This window comes from Triticum dicoccoides, chromosome 4B (genome assembly GCF_002162155.2).
Source record: "Triticum dicoccoides isolate Atlit2015 ecotype Zavitan chromosome 4B, WEW_v2.0, whole genome shotgun sequence".
In the NCBI taxonomy this organism is placed as follows: domain Eukaryota; kingdom Viridiplantae; phylum Streptophyta; class Magnoliopsida; order Poales; family Poaceae; genus Triticum; species Triticum dicoccoides.
Window position 1 is genome coordinate 187,858,583 of NC_041387.1, and position 22,900 is coordinate 187,881,482.

A 22,900-nucleotide genomic window follows, 5' to 3' on the forward strand; every position below is an offset into this window, starting at 1 on the left:
ATCAAGGTGTCGCACCGGTGACGATGGTGATCATGACGGTGCTTCGGAGATGGAGATCACAAGCACAAGATGATGATGGCCATATCATATCACTTATATTGATTGCATGTGATGTTTATCTTTTATGCATCTTATCTTGCTTTGATTGACGGTAGCATTATAAGATGATCTCTTACTAAATTTCAAGATAAAAGTGTTCTCCCTGAGTATGCACCGTTGCCAAAGTTCGTCGTGCCCAGACACCACGTGATGATCGGGTGTGATAAGTTCTACGTCCATCTACAACGGGTGCAAGCCAGTTTTGCACATGCAGAATACTCAGGTTAAACTTGATGACCCTAGCATATGCAGATATGGCCTCGTAACACTGAGACCGAAAGGTCAAGCTTGAATCATATAGTAGATATGATCAACATAGTGATGTTCACCATTGATAACTACTCCATTTCATGTGATGATTGGTTATGGTTTAGTTGATTTGGATCACGTGATCACTTAGATGATTAGCGGGATGTCTATCTAAGTGGGGGTTCTTAAGTAATATGATTAACTGAACTTAAATTTATCATGAACTTAGTACCTGATAGTATTTTGCTTGTCTATGTTTGTTGTAGATAGATGGACCGTGCTGTTGTTCCGTTGAATTTTAATGCATTCCTTGAGAAAGCAAAGTTGAAAGACGATGGTAGCAATTACACGGACTGGGTCCGTAACTTGAGGATTATCCTCATTGCTACACATAAAAGTTACGTCCTGGAAGCACCGCTAGGTGTACCACCTGCGCCAGCAACTGCAGACATTGTGAATGCCTGGCAGTCGCGTGTTGATGACTACTCGATAGTTCAGTGTGCCATGCTTTACGGCTTAGAACCGGGACTTCAACGACGTTTTTAACGTCATGGAGCATATGAGATGTTCCAGGAGTTGAAGTTAATATTTCAAGCAAATGCCCGGATTGAGAGATATGCAGTCTCCAATAAGTTCTACAGCTGCAACATGGAGGAGAATGGTTCTGTCAGTGAACATATACTCAAAATGTCTAGGTATTGCAATCACTTGATTCAACTGGGAGTTAATCTTCCAGATGATAGTGTCATTGACAGAATTCTTCAACCACTGCCACCAAGCAACAAGAGCTTCCTGATGAACTATAATATGCAAGGGATGAACAAGACTATTCCCGAGCTCTTCGCAATGCTAAGCGCTGCGGAGGTAGAAATCAAGAAGGAGCATCAAGTGTTGATGGTCAATAAGACCACCAGTTTCAAGAAAAATGGTAAAGGGAAGAATAAGGGGAACTTCAAGAAGAATGGCAAACAAGTTGCTGCTCAAGATAAGAAACCCAAGTCGGGACCTAAGCCTGAAACTGAGTGCTTCTACTGTAAGCAGACTGGACATTGGAAGCGGAACTGCCCCAAGTATTTGGCGGATAAGAAGGATGGCAAGGTGAACAAAGGTATATGTGATATACATGTTATTGATGTGTACCTTACCAGAGCTTGCAGTAGCACCTGGGTATTTGATATTGGTTCTTTTGCTAATATTTGCAACTCGAAACAGGGACTACGGATTAAGCGGACACTAGCTAAGGACAAGGTGACGATGCGCGTGCGAAATGGTTCCAAAGTCGATGTGATTGCCGTCGGCACGCTACCTCTACATCTACCTTCGGGGTTAGTTTTAGACCTAAATAATTGTTATTTGGTGCCAGCGTTGAGCATGAACATTATATCTGGATCTTGTTTGATGCGAGACGGTTATTCATTTAAATCTAAGAATAATGGTTGTTCTATTTATATGAGTAATATCTTTTATGGTCATGCACCCTTAAAGAGTGGTCTATTTTTGATGAATCTCGATAGTAGTGATACACATATTCATAATATTGAAGCCAAAATATGCAGAGTTGATAATGATAGTGCAATTTATTTGTGGCACTTCCGTTTGGGTCATATTGGTGTAAAGTGCATGAAAAAACTCCATACTGATGGACTTTTGGAATCACTTGATTATGAATCACTTGGTACTTGCGAACCATGCCTCATGGGCAAGATGACTAAAACGCCGTTCTCCAGATCTATGGAGCGAGCAACTGATTTGTTGGAGATCATACATACTAATGTATGTGGTCCAATGAATGTTGAGGCTTGCGGCGAGTATCGTTATTTTCTCACCTTCACAGATGATTTGAGCAGATATGGGTATATCTACTTAATGAAACATAAGTCTGAAACATTTGAAAAGTTCAAAGAATTTCAGAGTGAAGTTGAAAATCATTGTAACAAGAAAATAAAGTTTCTACGATCTGATTGTGGAGGAGAATATTTGAGTTACGAGTTTGGTCTACATTTGAAGCAATGCGGAATAGTTTCGCAACTCACGCCACCCGGATCACCACAGCGTAATGGTGTGTCCGAATGTCGTAATCGTACTTTACTAGATATGCTGCGATCTATGATGTCTCTTACTGATTTACCGCTATCATTTTGGGGTTATGCTTTAGATACGGCTGCATTCACGTTAAATAGGGCACCAGCAAAATCCGTTGAGACGACGCCTTATGAACTGTGGTTTGGCAAGAAACCAAAGTTGTCATTTCTTAAAGTTTGGGGCTGCGATGCTTATGTGAAAAAGCTTCAACCTGATAAGCTCGAACCCAAATTGGAGAAATGTGTCTTCATAGGATACCCAAAGGAAACTATTGGGTACACCTTCTATCACAGATCCGTAGGCAAGACATTCGTTGCCAAGAATGGATCCTTTCTAGAGAAGGAGTTTCTCTCGAAAGAAGTGAGTGGGAGGAAAGTAGAACTTGATGAGGTAACTGTACCTGCTCCTTTATTGGAAAATAGTTCATCACAGAAACTGGTTCCTGTGACGACTACACCAATTAGTGAGGAAGCTAATGATGTTGATCATGAAACTTCAGATCAAGTTACTAACGAACCTCGTAGGTCAACCAGAGTAAGATCCGCACCAGATTGGTACGGTAATCCTATTCTAGAGGTCATGTTACTTGACCATGGCGAACCTATGAACTATGAGGAAGCGATGATGAGCCCAGATTCCGCAAAATGGCTTGAGGCCATGAAATCTGAGATGGGATCCATGTATGAAAACAAAGTATGGACTTTGGTTGACTTGCCCGATGATCGGCAAGCCATCGAGAATAAATGGATCTTCAAGAAGAAGACTGACGCTAATGGTAATGTTACTGTCTACAAAGCTCGACTTGTTGCAAAAGGTTTTCAACAAGTTCAAGGGGTTGACTATGATGAGACTTTCTCACCCGTAGCGATGCTTAAGTCTGTCCGAATCATGTTAGCAATTGCCGCATTTTATGATTATGAAATTTGGCAAATGGATGTCAAAACTGCATTCCTGAATGCATTTCTGGAAGAAGAGTTGTATATGATGCAACCAGAAGGTTTTGTCGATCCAAAGGGTGCTAACAAAGTGTGCAAGCTCCAGCGATCCATTTATCGACTGGTGCAAGCCTCTCGGAGTTGGAATAAACGCTTTGATGGTGTGATCAAAGCATATGGTTTTATACAGACTTTTGGACAAGCCTGTTGTCGGTGTCAAAACCGGCGGATCTCGGGTAGGGGTCCCGAACTGTGCGTCTAGGCGGATGGTAACAGGAGACAAGGGACACGATGTTTTTACCCAGGTTCGGGCCCTCTCGATGGAGGTAAAACCCTACTCCTGCTTGATTAATATTGATGATATGGGTAGTACAAGAATAGATCTACCACGAGATCAGAGAGGCTAAACCCTAGAAGCTAGCCTATGGTATGATTGTTGTTCGTCCTACGGACTAAAACCCTCCGGTTTATATAGGCACCGAAGAGGGTTAGGGTTACACAGAGTCAGTTTCAATGGTAGGAGATCTACATATCCGTATCGCCAAGCTTGCCTTCCACGCCAAAAAAGTCCCATCCGGACACGGGACGAAGTCTTCAATCTTGTATCTTCATAGTCCAGGAGTCCGGCCAAAGGTGATAGTTCGGCTATCCGGACACCCCCTAATCCAGGACTCCCTCAGTAGCCCCTGAACCAAGCTTCAATGACGATGAGTCCGACACGCATATTGTCTTCGGCCTTGCAAGGTGGGTTCCTCCTCCGAATACTTGATAGAAGATTTTGAACACAAGGATAGTGTCCGGCTCTGCAAAATAAGTTCCACATACCACCGTACAGAGAATAATATTTACACAAACTCAATCTGCTGACGTATTCCGTGGCGTGCCATGACACCACGGCCAAGCCTTTATTCGAGTCGTTTTTACTATCCCACCTCAGCGCGTTTAGCGAGGCGGTTTCCTTGGCACGTCTTGTCGAAGCAGAGATCGTGTCCCTTTATTCCGGGATTCTCATCAATACGGGTGTGGGTAACCCAATCGTGCACGTTGGCACGTCTCCTCTATCGAAGGCGAGTCCCGAACAGTCACGGGGAAGGCTCTTGGTATTCAACCTCTTTATAAAGAGACCAAGGCTCCACTCCTTTCTTTCAATATCAATCGAATCCGCCCCTTGCCTCGAGTTCCAACACCCAAAGCTCCAGATTCAGGCGCTTCGGACCTTCGATGATGTCCGGCTCTGACCTGCAAGGCCGGTGGATGCCTTCCTCCATTACGGAAGAAGACGTGCTAAAGCTAAGAGACGCCAGGTATCTAACCGATGAAATTTCGCATAGGCTGCCTGCCCAAGGGTAGGTTATTCCCACTCCCAAGCTTGGCGAAAGCGTGGTGTTCACGTCTCACTTTCTTCAGGGTCTAGGCTTCCCGACGGACCCCTTCGTGAGGGGGCTCATGTTTTATTATGGGTTGGAATTTCATGACTTGGATCCGGAGTCCATCCTCCACATCTCATTGTTCATTGTCGTATGCGAAGCCTTCCTCCGCATTACCCCTCACTTCGGATTGTGGCTCAAGACCTTCAAGGTGGAACCGAAGATGATCAAGGGGCAGCAGGCAGAATGCGGAGGGGCTGTTATAAGCAAGAATGCTGATGCTCTATGGCCCGAGGGCTCTTTTCAAGAGGAGCTCAGCCTATGGCAACAAGAGTGGTTTTACATCACAGTTCCCAGGGGCACCAAATGGGTGGCGCCACCTGCCTTTCGCTCGGGTCCTCCACCGCGGCTGGCGTCATGGATCAATAAAGGACCTGAGTGGGGGCCGTCCAAGGACGTGCCCCTGTTGCAGGGCCGCATTCAAGACCTCCGAGAGAGAGAAATCACTCTTGTTGTAGTAGTGCAGGTCATGCTGATTCGTCGCATCCTTCCCTGCAAACGTCGCCCCCTCCGCCTGTGGGAATTTAACCCGGAGGGACCACGAGCTCTCCAACATTTTATAGGCGCGACGCCCGTGGAGATGTACAAGCTTCTCTTCGGATCACAAGCGACTTGACCGAGGACGCAGGTCTGTGCTGCAATCGCCCGGATACTCAAGTAAGTAGCCCTGTACCCGGACACGCTTTCTCATATTTATCACGAACTTGCCCTTCAAAAGAGCTATTCTTTGAACAGGAGTAGATAGCGAAAGCAAAGTTAATCAGGTGTCCGGCCCCCCTCCCTGAGACCACGCCGGATCCCGTGTTAACCAGGATGCTGGAGGTTGCGCCTTCGGAAGAAGGTGAAGGGGGGAACAAGGAAGCTACCGCCTCCGTGAAGGAGGCTGTCAGGAAAGGAGGCATCGAGAAACCCTCCATCCAAGGGAAGAAGAGGACCGCCTCTGAAGACCCGGAGACCATGGTCTCAAAGCGGGGGAAGAAATCTTCATCAGAGGGTCTTGTGCCGAGAGATGGCTCGGCCGCATTATACCCTCAAGGGGATCAGCCCTCCACCGAGATGTAAGTAAAAAGGGGAGTTTACTTTAAAATAAAGGATATCCCTGCCCTATTTCTAATGAAGATAACCAAAATTTTACCTTGTAGTTCGGATCTCAGCCCTTCTCAGCAGAGCTCCTCTTCGGGGGATCTCCATCCGGAGATGATAGAGAGCGAAACGCCTCCCCCGCCGTACCGTCTTGCGAGGCGGGCGACCCTCAGGTGTCGTCGCGGATGGTTTCTTCGAATCCGGGGGGCCGGAAGGCAGTCGTATGTCCCCTCAAAGCCCTTTGTGTCCGGCCTTCGAAAAAGGCCATCGGACGAGTCCGGCACCACCTGGTGTATGGTCGGAGGAGCTGAAGGATCTGCTCGGCGAGCGTCTATCTCAAAAGATCACCGTGCGTTAATGGGTACGATGATTGAAAGGATTTCATCCGCTGAGAGCGGATTGCACGAAGCCGTCAGAAGTTTACTGACAGGATTTGAGGTACGCAAAATGATGTACCTTCTGACAGTTCCGCATATAAAATGCGCCCTGTGTAGATAGTAGCCCCTGAGGCTCGGTGTGTTGTCAAAAATGACAGCGTGCCGAGGATCATAAACCAAGGTATAATGTGTCGCCCTTCCTATGTAGGTGGCGAAGGGTCCAGTGGCTAGCTGGACTGATGAATGTGCCGAACTAAAGCGGCAACTTGACGTGGCGGATGCCGACATCGCGCTTGACAATAGGCGACTTGACGAGTCACAAGGTATGCATTTTCTCCGCGGACACCTGGTAAGGGAGCTTGATGCCCGTGTCTTACAACATGTATGCTTGATGCAGATGGTGCCGCTGCCATGGAGAACCTTCGGGCGGAGCTCGCCCGAGCCAAGGAGCAGGCCAGAAAGAGTGATGCGGCTGCCTTAAAGGCGGACGAAGAGCTAAAAGCCAAACAGGCAGCTCACTGCCGAAGTAAGAAGGAAATGGCCGAGATGGCTGTGAAGTGGAAGAATGCTGCCAACCGCTGCAAGCTCCTTGAAAAAGAAGATCGAGCGGTGCAAGAGGACCTGAAGAAGGCCACTTCCGAGGCCAAGGATGCTCGCTCTGCGATGAGAGCTATGAAGGAGGAGCTACGTCAGGCCGGAGATATCGCGGCTGGAAAGCCCTTTCTGCTGCGGAGGAAATTCGTGGATCCTAAATATGATCAGTTGGACCGGCTATGGAGTGTAGAGGATGCTTATCTGGACTTGGCGGCAAGTGCTGCGGACGCGGCCGAACACTTCCGAGATCAAAAGGATCACAAAATGGAAAAGGTTTTTTGGTCGTAGTTCCATAATCCAGAGCGCCCACTTCCATTAACCGATCGCTTGGCCGAATGGGCGGAGCTGAATAGGTTATCCGGACTTGCCATGAAGGATGTCGTGAGTCTTTTGTGGCCGAAAAGGCCCGAGCCGAAGAGTTATTTGGGCTTGGTGCAGCAGTTCCTTGGTGCGGTGCCGCATATCAATGCAATGAGGAGGTCGACATGCATAGAGGGTGCACGGATGGCTCTTGCCCGTGTCAAGACATACTGGGCGGAGATGAAGGCCACCGATGTTGTATCCCAAGATTCGGACGGAAGCTGAGTACCTGTCGAGCACTATTTTCAGGAAGTTCTGCAGGGCGCTCGCTTAATAGAGACGCAGTGCTCGAAGGATATTATGTTCGAATAACATGTTTTATTGTGAAACAATGTATCGATGGAATATAAGAGCTTTTTATACTTGTGCCTTTCAAGAATTAAAATACCTCCTGTGTGGCCGCTAGTGTATATGTATATATAACCTGAAAGATGGTAGTCTTCGGCTTCAGCCCCCATGCATATAATACGGGGGTGTTTGCAAAAGGCGCATTTTCACACTTGATCCAACGTCTTGGTCCTATAAAGGAGGTGGTAGTGCAGCAAACTAGGCAACCGGACTATAATGCTTTATCACTTTCACTTAGCCATAGGAGTTTGACAGTGGGGCTACGATATAGCCCCTAGGGGCACCGCGCTCACTCGAATTCGGGGCGCGTATGTGCCTAACCGGGAAACGGTCCTTCGTCAATGCGGAGGAATCCTATAGATTCCGGTGGGTCATCGAGTGGTTTACCAGTCTCACGCTATATCATGACAGTCAGTTTTCGGCTTTCTCTACTGAGGTGCTCACCTGGCCGAACCGGGGCACAATCGCAGTAGTTCTCCTGGTGCCGCCTTAGCCGATAGAGCGGAACGTAAGGCAGCAAAACACAGGAACCGGGCAAACCCAACATTTGACCAAAGACATGATTCGGAGCTGATGCATATAAGGCCTAACTCGATACGCCGAACACTCCCTAAGGTACTCGGTCTTTATGAAAACGGGCCGAACAACGCCCTTTGTAATAAGCCCCTGGTGTCCAGGTACGCGCAAAATTCTGACGTGGCCCATGCCAAAATGCCAGCCTCCTCCTCGTTGATAGCAAAAAAACCGAGGGATGTATATATCAACAAGAGACAGTAAAAAAGGTTTACGTAGGGTCTTAATTTGAAAAGAATCCTTGCAACGGGTCCCTACTGCACGTCTGTGCCTGTGTCTCCATTGCGCCGTATCCTGGACGGGTGTAGCATAGTGTTCATCTGTAAAAGGGAGGAACTTAGTTGAAAAAGATTGTGCAAAAATGTACGTTATATTAAATAAACAAAGTATGACTCAAAAAATGAATAAGATTGAGATTTATTGTCTCTTGTTGTACATGCGCGGAGCCCCTTGTGCGGGGGTATGCGACTAGTAAGCCCTTATATGTTTACACCAGACTCGTCTAACCGTGTCCGAGGTCTGAACGACCTGTTTAGGTGCTTTGATTAGTGAAGCTGGTTTAGTGTGTGGCTGTCAAGGCAGTCACACAATCTTCCGCGCTCGAGGAACACTTGAGATTTCCCTTTAAGGAGATGATGCCTCGCGGACCAGGCATTTTAAGTGTAAGGGATGCATAATGCGGTATTGCATTAAAGCGGGCGAAAGCTTCGCGTCCCAGTAGTGCTTGGTAGCTACTTGTAAATGGGGCGAGGTGGAAGGTTAACTTTTCACGGCAGAAGTTGTCGGGTGAGCCGAACACAACTTCTAGCAATAGAGAGCCCGTACAATGGGCATATGGGCCTGGCATTACCCCTTGAAAGGTAGTGTTGCTATGGATTGTGTCCTGGTATAGCAGGTTTAGATCACTGCCGTCGTCCATTAGGACTTGTGTACATTGGAGTCCGTCAATTATCGGATCTAATATCAAGGCAGTCCATCCTGCATTCCGGATACTTCTAGAGTAATCCTGATGGTCGAAGGTGATTGGTTTTAACAACCAGTGGCGGGACTCCTCTGGGATAGGCCATATGGCACGTACCTCTATGGGCGCCGCTATATTCTTCCCTTTTGTCACGTGAAGTGAGTTTACTGTTTTGACTTCTTGTGGGAAATCCTTTTGTTTTCCGGTGCTCTACTTGTGGGGTTCGTCATCATCCTCGCTTGGTGTGTCGAGCCCCTTGTGTTCGGCATTGAGTTTGCCAGAATGCTTGAAGACCCAACAATCTCTGTGGGTATGGTTTGCAGGCTTCCCGGGAGTACTGTGGATTTGGCATATCTTGTCCAAAATTTTGTTTAAGTTAGATAGCTCGTCCCTGTTATCCTTAAGGGGCTGTTTTTTATGATTCTGCCGAGAGCTTTTGAATCCGGCGTTGACTGCCATGCTCTTCGGGCTGTTTCCCTTGGTCCGATGCTGGTCCTTGCTGCGTCGTGGTTTCCCGTTTCCCTCCCTGACTTCGGATGTACTTGGGTCACTGGTACTGCATCTTGAGAGCCAGCTATCCTCTCCCGCGCAAAAGCGGGTCATGAGGCTTGTTAATGTGGCCATTGTTCTTGGCTTTTCTTGGCCGAGGTGTCTGGCGAGCCATTCGTCCCGGATGTTGTGTTTGAAAGCTGCTAAGGCTTCGGTGTTCGGACAGTCGATTATTTGGTTCTTTTTAGTAAGGAATATGTTCCAGAATTTTCGGGCTGACTCTCCGGGTTGTTGAGTTATGTGACTTAAATCATCTGCATCCGGAGGTCGGACATAGGTCCCTTGAAAATTTGCCCGAAAAGCATCCTCGAGCTCTTCCCAACTTCCAATGGTGTTTCCGGGGAGGCTTTTGAGCCAATGCCGGGCTGGCCCTTTGATCTTGAGGGGTAAGTATTTTATGGTGTGGAGGTCATCTCCTCTAGCCATGTGTATGTGGAGGATGTAATCCTCAATCCAGACTCCAGGGTCTGTTGTTCCGTCGTATGCCTCTATGTTTACGGGCTTGAATCCTGCTGGAAATTCATAATCCAGAACCTCATCGGTGAAACATAGGGGGTGTGCGGCACCCCTATATTTAGGTGTACCGTAATATTCGGATACTTGATGTGTTGCATTGCTTACTAGAGCTTGCTTTCTTGGCCCGTAGATAGATCTAACTGGGCCATCTTTTTGATGCGAATCCGTGTGCGGATCGCGTGCCGGCTTGTGTGCGGCGCCGTTTTTCGCTCTATGTTTGCCATGGGGTTGTCTATCCGACCGGGTGGTCTCCTTGTTCTTTGATTGCGGGGGCTCTACGGCCTCCTCATCAAATTCGGGCAGTAGTTCTCGCTTCAGGTAGCTCTTTGTTCGGCGACTATCGCCGTATTTGTCTGTGGTGTTGAGTATTTTGCTCCATCCGATTCTGAGCGCATCTTCCGCTATTTTGAGCTTCTGCTTCTGCTTTTTCAGGCTACGCGCAGTGGCAACGAGCCTTTTGTGGAGGTTCTTCTGTTCCAGCAACTTGTCCGGCGTGAGATCGTTCGGGCTGTTATCTTCGCCGGGGACGGATTGTTTATCCATATTGTCCTGTTTGGACGGTTGCTCGATAGCATGCTCGTAGTCCACCGGTTCGCCCTGCTCTATGGTTGGGTCTGTATGGCTTCTGTTTTTGTCGAGGCGGGATTTTGAGCGGCGCTTATGATGCCGTTTTGACTGCTTTTCGAGGGAATTATCCCTCATGGTGTCCCGTTGTTCCTCGTCGTTGCTTCCTTTAGGTGTGTCCACCATGTATACATCGTGAGATGAGGTGGCTGTCCAGTGCCTTATAGGTGCTGGTTCATGCTTATCTCCTACATCGTCGTCCATACCGTCGATGTCTTCGGAGTCGAAGTCGAGCACGTCGTTTAAACTTTCGACAGTGGCTACGAAGTGGGTGGTGGGTGGGCTTGGAATTTATTGATCGTCCGCATCCCATCCTTGCTGACCATAATCCGGCCAGGGCTCTACTAATAAAGAGAGAGACTTTAGTAAATTCAGGATGTTGCCAAAGGGCGAGTGCTGAAAGATGTCCGCGGTGGTGAACTCCATGATCGGCGCCCAATCGGATCCGGTTGGCAGGAGCGCAGAAGGTTCGGAGTCTGGAGAGGAGTCCGGCACCTTGGAGTCACGAGCTTCGTAAGGGACAGGGTTGGTGTTCAGCTCAATCGCCATAGAGATAGCAGCCCCCGAGGCGGTGTCCAGCCACCCGTCCTCGATCGGCGCAGTCGGCTCCGAGCTAAGGGTCGGAGCAGACACTTGTGCGGCCTCCAGGGCACTGTCCGGCGGTAGAGCTAGATCATGCCCATCGTGATAGTGCGGCGCGCTTGGCTGTGGCTCGAACCCATCGAAGATCAAGTCTCCGCGGACGTCAGCCGTATAGTTCGAACTTCCAAATCTGACCTGATGGCCAGGGGCGTAGCTTTCGATCTTCCTCCAGATGGCCAAGCGAATTGGCCCGGAGTGCAAAGCCGCCAAATACGAAGATCTGTCCGGGGAGAAAAGTCTCACCCTGGACCGCATCGTTGTTGATGATCGGAGGAGCCATCGGGCCTAAAGATGACGACATAGAGGAACTCTCAATGAAAGCACCAATGTCGGTGTCAAAACCGGCGGATCTCGGGTAGGGGGTCCCGAACTGTGCGTCTAGGCAGATGGTAACATGAGACAAGGGACACGATGTTTTTACCCAGGTTCGGGCCGTCTCGATGGAGGTAAAACCCTACTCCTGCTTGATTAATATTGATGATATGGGTAGTACAAGAATAGGTCTACCACGAGATCAGAGAGGCTAAACCCTAGAAGCTAGCCTATGGTATGATTGTAGTTCGTCCTACGGACTAAAGCCCTCCGGTTTATATAGGCACCAAAGAGGGTTAGGGTTACACAGAGTCGGTTAAAATGGTAGGAGATCTACATATCCGTATCGCCAAGCTTGCCTTCCATGCCAAGGAAAGTCCCATCTGGACACATGATGAAGTCTTCAATCTTGTATCTTCATAGTCCAGGATTGCGGCCAAAGGTGATAGTTCGGCTATTCGGACACCCCCCTAATCTAGGACTCCCTCACCTGTATTTACAAGAAAGTGAGTGGGAGCTCTGTAGAATTTCTAATATTATATGTGGACGACATATTATTGATTGGAAATGATATAGAATTTCTGGATAGCATAAAAGGATACTTGAATAAAGTTTTTCTATGAAAGACCACGGTGAAGCTACTTATATATTGGGCATCAAGATCTATAGAGATAGATCAAGACGCTTAATTGGACTTTCACAAAGTGCATACCTTTATAAAGTTTTGAAAAAAATTCAAAATGGATCAAGCAAAGAAAGGGTTCTTGCGTGTAATACAAGGTGTGAAATTGAGTCAGACACAATGCCCGACCACTGCAGAAGATAGAGAGAAAATGAAAGAAGTTCCCTATGCTTCAGCCATAGGCTCTATCATGTATGCAATGCTGTGTACCAGACCTGATGTGTGCATTGCTATTAGTTTAGTAGGGAGGTACCAAAGTAATCCAGGAGTAGATCACTGGACAACGGTCAAGAACATCCTGAAATACCTGAAAAGGACTAAGGATATGTTTCTCGTTTATGGATGTGACAAATAACTAGTCGTAAATGGTTACGTCGATGCAAGCTTTGACACTAATCCGGACGATTCTAAATTGCAAACCGGATACGTGTTTATATTGAACGGTGGAGCTGTCAGTTGGTGCAGTTCTAAACAAAGCGTTGTGGCAGGATCTACATGTGAAGCGGAGTACATAGCTGCTTCGGAAGCAGCAAATGAAGGAGTCTGGATGAAGGAGTTCATATCCGATCTAGGTGTCATACCTAGTGCATCGGGTCCAATGAAAATCTTTTGTGACAATATTGGTGCAATTGCCTTGGCAAAGGAATCCAGATTTCACAAGAGAACCAAGCACATCAAGAGACGCTTCAATTCCATCTGGGACCAAATCCAGGTGGGAGACATAGAGAGTTGCAAGATAATAAACGGATCTGAATGTTGCGGACCCGTTGACTAAGCCTCTTCCACGAGCAAAACATGATCAACACCAAGGCTCCATGGGTGTTTGAATCATTACTGTGTAATCTAGATTTTTGACTGTAGTGCAATTAGGAGACTGAAGGAAATATGATCTAGAGGCAATAATAAAGTTGATATTTATTTCCTCATATCATGATAAATGTTTATTATTCATGCTAGAATTATATTACCCGGAAACATAATACATGTGTGAATACATAGACAAACAGAGTGTCACTAGTATGCCTCTACTTGACTAGCTCGTGAATCAAAGATGGTTAAGTTTCCTAACCATAGACATGAGTTGTCATTTGATTAACAGGATCACATCATTAGGAGAATGATGTGATTAACTTGACCCATTCTGTTAGCTTAGCACTTGATCGTTTAGTATGTTGCTATTGCTTTCTTCATGACTTATACATATTCCAGTGACTATGAGATTATGTAACTCCCGTTTACCGGAGGAAAACTTTGTGTGCTACCAAATGTCACAACGTAATTGGGTGATTATAAAGGTGCTCTACAGGTGTCTCCAAAGGTACTTGTTGAGTTGACGTATTTTGAGATTAGGATTTGTCACTCAGATTGTCTGAGAGGTATCTCTAGGCCCTCTCGGTAATGCATATCACTATAAGCCTTGCAAGCAATGTAGCTAATGAGTTATTTACGGGATGATACATTACGTAACAAGTAAAGAGACTTGCCGGTAACAAGATTGAACTAGGTATTGAGATACCGACAATCGAATCTCGGGAAAGTAACATACCGATGACAAAGGTAACAACATATGTTGTTATGCGGTTTGACCGATAAAGATCTTCGTAGAATATGTAGGAGCCAATATGAGCATCCAGGTTCCGCTATTGGTTATTGAACGGAGACGTGTCTCGGTCATGTCTACAAAGTTCTCGAACCCGTAGGGTCCGCATGCTTAAAGTTAGATGATGGTTATATTATGAGTGTTTTGATGTACCAAAGGTAGTTCGGAGTCCCGGATGTGATCACGGAGATGACAAGGAGTCTCGAAATGGTCGAGACATGAAGATTGATATATTGGACGGCTATATTCGGACACCAGAATGGTTCCGGGGGTTATCGGATATATACCAGAGTACCGGGGGTTTACCGGAACCCCCCGGAGGTTAATGGGCCTCATGGGCCCAAGTGGTGGAAGAGGAGAGGCGGCCAAGGGGCAGCCGCGCGTCCCTCCCCCCCAAGTCCGAATAGGACAAGGAGGGGGGGGCGGCGCCCCCCCTTTCCTTTCCCCCCCTCTCTCCTTTCCTCTCCTTTCCTATTCCAACAAGGAAGGGGGGAGTCCTACTCCCGGTGGGAGTAGGACTCCTCATGGGGCGCACCAAGGGTGGCCGGCCCCTCCCCCTCCTCTACTCTTTTATATATGGGGAGGGAGGCACCCCCTAGAGACACAACAATTGATCCTTGACATCTCTTAGTCGTGTGCGGTGCCCCCCTCCACCATAATCCACCTCGATAATATCGCAGTGGTGCTTAGGCGAAGCCCTGCATCGGTAGAACATCATCATCGTCACCACGCCGTCATGCTGAGGGAATTCTCCCTCAAAGCTCGGTTGGATCGGAGTTCGAGGGACATCATCGAGCTAAACGTGTGCTGAATGCGAAGGTGTCGTGCATTCGGTACTTGATCGGTCGGATCATGAAGACATACGACTACATCAACCGCGTTGTGCTAACACTTCCTCTTTCGGTCTACGAGGGTACGTGGACACACTCTCCCCTCTTGCTGCTATGCATCACCATGATCTTGCGTGTGCGTAAGATTTTTTTTTGAAATTACTACCTTCCCCAATAGTGATGGCGGCCATTCATGCCGACCCCCAGATCTTGGAGGAGCACCTTGCTGTCGAGGCCACAGTCGGCGCCTCACGCGCCGACACCACAGCGCGGTTGGCTGCTTTAAACTGCAGTTCCTGGCATTTTCTCGAGGCCACCATCGGTGCCTTCGACGAAGACTACGAGGTGTTTTCTTAGCATGCACGTGCTTACCTCATCTCGAGAGCCAGCAGGTTGGTGCCCGGAGCGGCTCAGGCAACTCACCACTGCAACTAGGGCACCCACGAAGCAGAGACCTTGCCCTCTTCCATGTTCAAGGAGCCAATCGTCATCGATATCTTCGGTAATGAGTAGCTTGTCTTATTATCTCACTATAAGGACCCATGTTCAGCTTGCTAGCTACCGCCTTTCCTTAACAAATTTTAGTGAATTGTGCTATCTACATTTACTACAATCTGCTGCTCTACTGTATATGTTCTATATGTCGTGCAATGTGATGTTCAGTTAACTGTTTTGTTCAATTCTGCAAATGTGATGCTCAATTCTTTAGGGTGCAATTTTCCAAGTTGTCAAGCATGCTTGGTTTGGTTAACTGTCTGATCTTCTATTAGGATTATGTTATATTGTGCAATGTGGTCCTTAGTTAATGTTTGGTTCATTTGTTGTAGTGTTTAGTTAATTGTTTGGTTCAATTCTGCAATGCGATGTTCAATTGTTGTGTGTGCATTCTGTTATTGTATACCATGTGAGAAATAAATCGAATTTGGCAGAACTAAATACATGAGAAACAAATACAATTGCTATATTTCCAAGTTGTTAAGCATGCTTGGTTTGGTTAACTGCCCAATCTTCTATTAGGAGTATGTTATATTTGTGCAATGTGGTGTTCAGTTAACGGTTGGTTCATTTGTTGTGGTGTTTAGTTTAATGCTTGGTTCAATTCTACAATGCTATGTTCAATTGTTGTGTCTGCATTCTGTTATTGTATACCATGTGAGAAATAAATCAAATTTGGCTGTACTAAATACATGAGAAACAAATACAATTGCTATATTTCCAAGTTGTTAAGCATGCTTGGTTTGGTTATCTGTCTGATCTTCTATTAGGAGTATGTTATATTTGTGCAATGTGGTGCTCAGTTAACGGTTGATTCATTTGTTGTGGTGTTTAGTTAACTGCTTTGTTCAATTCTGCAATGCGATGTTCAATTGTTGTGCCTGCATTCTGTTACTGTATACTATTATACCTTGTCTTTTTTATTCCTTTGCCCCATTTCCAATATAGAGAAGATATTTAGGCACATCCTTGTTTTCAGGCCTTTCCAAAACAGTTCACTGATGATTACCTCTCAAACCACCTGTATGTATAGGAGGCGAGGAAGGTTTTCATACAACACCCGTGGTTCAATGATGAAGTGTTCCTGAAGAGGATGAAGGATGGACGGTCAATCATCAACAGACACTGGCCTAAAGTTGCAAAGACCTTCAACATCAATGAATTCTCAATATTCACCTTCCGCTTCAGCAGTTTTCCCTATGAGATGCATCTGTCTATGTATCGTCTATGATGCTAATTTCGAAAGGTTCTAGATGTTGCACGTGAAACTTGGTGCTTGTGCAGTTGTGTAATGGGGTAGCTGAGAGCTGAAGCTATATCATGTTGTACTCTTATGTATTTCAATTATGAAATCCTGCTTCCTTAATATGAGAATGAAATATATTATGTGTTTAATATGAATTCCAATTAGATTAATAAATGGATTATTAATAATAGGTCAATTAGCCTGCTAATTGGTTTTTGCTATTGCAAACGGTTATTGAGATAATACCGTGGGGGATGACCTAAGGCAATGCACACAGTTTCTTCTACACACAGTGTGTGATGCATTAAATAATGCAAATGATAAAATTATTAATATTGTGCGCGATGGGAAGGCCATCACAAACGATTTAATGGGGAAAATTGTGTGTGATGTACCTATGAACGGAAACGTTTTCCTTGCAGCGACTGTGTGGGATGTATGTACGAACGGAAACATTTCGCGGGGACTGACTATGTGGGATGAACTTACAACCGGAAATGATTTCGCCTGTACAATTGTATTTTTTTAGCACTACTCTACGTATAACCGTATTTGCTTGCTCGCTGGTCGCATACGACCTCATTTTGCCGAGCGTGTGTGCCAGGAGGCCATATTCCCGACGGTTTCTTGGTCGTGTGCGAAGGACTCCCTAATCGCCCACACTCACTAGGTGACGGTTTCGAATGCCGTCGCGGAAAGGGGTTTAAAACCGTTTGTATAGTACCGACGCGTACTAGTGATAGATCTTGCGTGTGCGTAGATTTTTTTCCATGCAACATTTCCCAATTGTGGGATCAAAGCCAGGTCTATGCGTAGATGATATGCACGAGTAGAAAACAAAGAGTTGTGGGCAGTGATAGTCATACTTCTTACCACCAACGTCTTATTTTGATTCGGCGGTATTGTGGGATGAAGGGCTCAGACCAACCCTACATGCCCACGCACATGAGACCGGTTCCACTGACTGACATGCAACCTGTTTTGCATAAAGGTGGCTGGCGGGTATCTATTTCTCCTGCTTTAGTTGAATCGAATTTGACTACGACTGGTCCTTGAAGATGATTAAAACAACAAACTTGATAAATCACCGTTGTGGTTTTTGCGTAGTTAAGAATGGTTCTTGCTAGAAGCCCGTAGCAGCCACGTAAAACTTGCAAAAACAAAGTAGAGGACGTCTAACTTGTTTTTGTAGGGCATGTTGTGATGTGATATGGTCAAGATATGATGTGATATATGTTATTGTGTGAGATGATCATGTTTTGTAATATAAACAACTGACAGGAGCCTTAGGGTTGTCTCTTAATTATTGTATGAAATACAAGCACCGTCTAATTTCTTTACTTTTTCGCTATGCGTTATCAATAGTTGTAGAAGCAATAGTTGGCGAGATGACCCCGACACAATGATGGAGATAAAGGTGTCAAGCCGGTGACGATGGAGATCATGACGATGCTTTGTAGATGGAGATCAAAAGCACAAGATGATGATGGCCGTATCATGTCACATATTTTGATGTGATGTTTATCCTTTATACATCTTATTCTGCTTAGTACGGCGGTAGCATTATAAGACGATCCCTTCAATAAATTTTAAGAGAAAAGTGTTCTGCCCGAGTATGCACTGTTGCTAAAGTTCATTGTTTTGGAGCACCTCATGATAATCGGGTGTGATAGACTCTATGTTCACATAGAACGGGTGTAAGACACTTTTGCACATGCAGAATACTTGGGTTAAACTTGATGATCCTAGCATGTACATACATGGTCTCGGAACACTGGAGACCAAAAGGTCGAACATGAGTCATAGTAGATATGATCAACATAGAGATGTTCTCCATTGATGACTACCCCATCTCACATGATGATCAGACATGGGTTAGTTGATTTGGATCATGGATCACTTAGATAACTTGAAGGATGTTTATTTAAGTGGGATTTCATTAGTAATTTGATTAATTGAACTTAACACTACAAAAAATACACTTCCGTGATGATACATGTTTGTCATAGTAGGTCACGTTTTCTGTCATGCATGTACATCCATGACGATTTTATGACAGAATCAAGATAGTCATACCTATGCTGTCGTAGAAGTGTTCCATGACATTACCAAAATTATCATCACGGAAGTGTCCACTTCCATGACGATAAATCGCGCGTCATAGAAGTGCTTTCGTCAAGAGTGACCGACACATGGCATTCACCGTAACTAAACACCTTTAAGCTATCGGGTCCGGTTTTGGATCCGATAACCCGTTAACAGCCTGGACCAATGGGGATTTTCCACGTGTAAAATCATCATTGGCCAGAGGAAACACGTGTTGCCTCACCGTTTGGACAGATGTCATCCACTCATTGGATAGGAGGCGCCTATGATAGGTCGACACGTGGCACGGCCCAATAGTGGCCCATTCCGGTGAAAAAGGCCGGTCCAGTAAAAATTAGTAGGCCGGCCCATATAAGGCCTACTTGTGTCAGGTCCATTTAAGCCCACGGCCCATACGAGATGTGCCAATTTGGCCCGTCAACGGTCCGTTAAAGTTTTGACACCATTGCGGCCCATCGTCAGTTCGAGCCCGTTAACAACCCGCTAAATATTTGGGCTCAATATCAACCCAATGAGATTTCGCTTGTTAACGACCCATTCAAGAGATGGGCCAATTTTCAGGATGTACATCTTTCGGCCTTTTAGCGACCCATTTAAATGTTGGGCTAATTTCCGGCTCGATGTGTCTTTCATCCTGTTGACGGCTCATAAATCAGTTGGGCCATTTCTAGTCGGACCTGAGTTTTTGCCTTTTAGCGACCCGTTTAAGTGTTGGGCCAATTCCCGGCCCTGTGTGTCTTTCAGCCTGTTAATGGCCCAAAAATGAGTTGGGCCGTTTGTAGCCGGACCTGATTTTTGGCCTTTTAATGGCCATGCCCTTCATGGTCCAATACCAGCCCGGTTTCTCTTTCGGCCTACTAAAGGCCCACAACACAGTTGGGCTATTTACAATACGACCTGACTTTCGGCCTCTTAGCGGCCCATGCTCTTCATGGTCCAGTACAAGCCCACTGTCTCTTTCGGCCTGCTAAAGGCCCACAGTATAGTTGGGCCATATGTAGCCTAACTTTAGTAACGGCATGTTAACGACCCGTGAAATCAAATGGGCCCACCTGTTGCCTGCTTTAATGTCGGCCTGTTAATGACCCGGGAGGTAAGAGGGCCGACCATTAACTTTTGGCCTGGTAAGGGCCCATTAACTTAAGGGGACCACAAAGTTCCTACATGTCTTTAGGACAAATTAGATAATTTGAGCCCATTACGACGAGCAATTATGCACAGGACCAAGACCGATCAAGCATAGGTACGACATACAGGGAAAAACGTTGCGAATCTAGCATATCTTACAGGAAATTACATCCACTGGGCAATCAAAGATTGATGCCAGTGCAAATAAATGAACATAACCTAATGATCTACAACGTCACAATCTGCAACCTCAACACGGATGACACCCATAAGCATGTGGGAAAGTTCTTGCTGCTAAGCTTATTTTCTAAAAGAGGGATGGGTAAGAAACATGTAGAAAATATGATCAGCATGCTATAAAATTTCATGATGCAAGGATACGCACACGCTTCTTAGAATGGAGTTGACATATTTTTGCTGGACTGGAGCGGACTAGTTCTTTGGCCACTGGAATCTGCTTATTATCAGTAGGAGTTGGGTTTCTCTGTGCTGGAGCAGTATCTATCAAAACTAGAGTTGGTTTACTATCTCCTGGTGTTTGGATCTTTTGCAAAGACCTTGTTTGTAACCCTTCAGATTCTAACATAGTCGTCTTCCCTTGCATGCCTTGTATAGAAGAATGGTGCTTCAATTATAAAACATGCTACAACAGAGAGATGGAATAGGTACTGAAGAATAGAAAGGCATGACATATTGACATGTATTCCCTCCATCCGGAAAAAATTGATGGGTCTAGGCGTATTTTAGTTCTAGATACATCCTTTCTTATCCATTTCGGCAACATGTAATCCAGACGGAGGGAGTATGGTGTAAGAGCTAGGGATACAACAGGACAACACAGTAAAAAAAACACTAATTGAATGTAAAATTGTGTGCTAGCGGAATATGTACAGAAAAAACTAAGGCAACATACACGTGCATGATTGGGAAACTAATATGACATTGCAACAAAGCACTAGAACAACACTTCAATGTAAAAAACATGGTATGGTAGACAAATGAAGTACATACTGATGAATAACAATGCACAAGATGTTCAGAAGCATGATGTCCAAATTAAGCAGATGGCATCGCGATAGAGTAGAATGACATCACTTGAATTTGGAAACATGTTATCATGAATGGAATAGGTACTGAAAAACAGGAAGGCATGACATATTTACATGCATGATCGGCATGCTAAGCACATGGCATTGCAAGAGAGTAGATACACTCTAGGACATTATTTGCATGTTGTACCCATATCACGGGCCAAGTTAGAGCAAGGACCTTGTGGGGTGAAGAGGATTCATCATCTTTCTACAAGTCTTCTGAAGAACTGCCTTTACATGTTCCATCATATTGGGTATCATTGATATCAAGTTTATTGGCCTTTACATTGCTCCGTGAGATTCTTGTGGATATATCAGTGTGTGCAATTATATCTGACATGCATGGAAGACAACTAGTACTTAGATTTATGTAATGAGTGCCTGTAGGAGATGACATAAATAGTAGGTTTGGGGTTAACTAGCAGCAACAGGTATCAAAAACTAAAGGGGGAACACAGATAAAAGCGACATAATATGTATCGTTTGTACTCGAGATGAACTAGATGGCACACAAAAGTATTAAAGAACAACATAGGTAATACTATAAGTGGTATAATACTATAATCACCAGCCTATGGGATATCATTGGCTGATGGATGATAACTATGGAACAACGTTACCTAAAGTACAATTATCTTAGCTGAACTATGGAACAACGTTAACTCCTGAACAAGACCCGTAAGAGATCAGCATGAATATACAGTGAAATGTGATAATCTATTTTCCATGCTTAGATGAATAACAAAGCCATAAATGTTGCACATAAGCAAGATAATGGTACAACCTATCTGGCCGCCATCCATAGGAGTGAGCATCATGTGCTGACTTGTCGATGGCCCTGCAGTTGTTGTGGCTGTCCATGTCGGGCACGCGCATTCGATGCAGGGAACTGTTGAGTGGGGCCTATAGCTCCCTTCTGGTGTATGCTTCCCTTGTTAGAGCAGCTGAGGTGAGTCAAAAGACGGTGTGGCTGAAGATGTAGATAACGCATAATGTTAAGAATGAGACATCTCTTTGATCTGAAGAAATACCCTAAGAGATCAATAGCAAGGTACGAGAGTGGTCACATGTCTGTTGACTGAAGACTAAATTGGGGTCACACGATTTTATTTTATTTTGGTACTGTCTGATCTACGCCGGATGCCTTGATGGCCGTCTTGTGCCTCCCAGCTGACACTATTCGGAATCTTCCCCGAAGAGCCAGTGACCAACGGTAGAGTAGCCTGCCTCCGCCATCTGTGGACCTGATTAAAACCCCGCTCCCCGCCCACCTCACTGTTATGGTTGCGGCGCCCCTGGGCCAATTCACAAAGACTCGCCATCATCCAGATCCTCGGCGGCAGTACCTTCAACCCACGCAACTCTAAGATAGCCATCTAAGCGCTGCTTCCGTGGCGAACTTGCGGCCCCGCACCCTTACGTTAGACACCAGCCAACCGACAGCCTAGGAGCTCCGCCACCTCAAGTGGTGCTGCTTCCCATTGGGAATCGATTGGCCCAGAAAAAAAATTCAGACAACTGACGCCTAAATAAAGTGATTTGAGATGAGGGTGCGACCTATCTAGCGGCATGGTGAAGTAGGCAGCTCCAGCTGTCGAGTCGGTGAGGCCGGCGCGGTTGCGGTGACGACTAGCGGCAGGGAAGCAGAGATGTCGCGATGGTCAACAGCTACGGGGAAGCAGCGCCGGGACTCTGGACGGATCCAAAGTTGGAGCCGCTCTGGCACCGTGAACAACGATGGGGGTGAATCGGCTCCGGTACGGTTCACGCGGCCGTCGTCGAGGCAGCTCCAGCAGCACGGAGTAAGAGGCACACGACCCAGTGCACGACGGCAAATGGACAGCGTCTCCGACATTAGGGAGGAGGGCGGCTATTAAATTTGTGCGGTGGGGGGTGCCATGGAGGAGGGGCTGAGGTTTCGCGTCTTGGGAGAAGGGAGTTTCCAAGGAGAAGGTGATTTGGCACCCACGAGGTATGAATGGGGAGGGAAT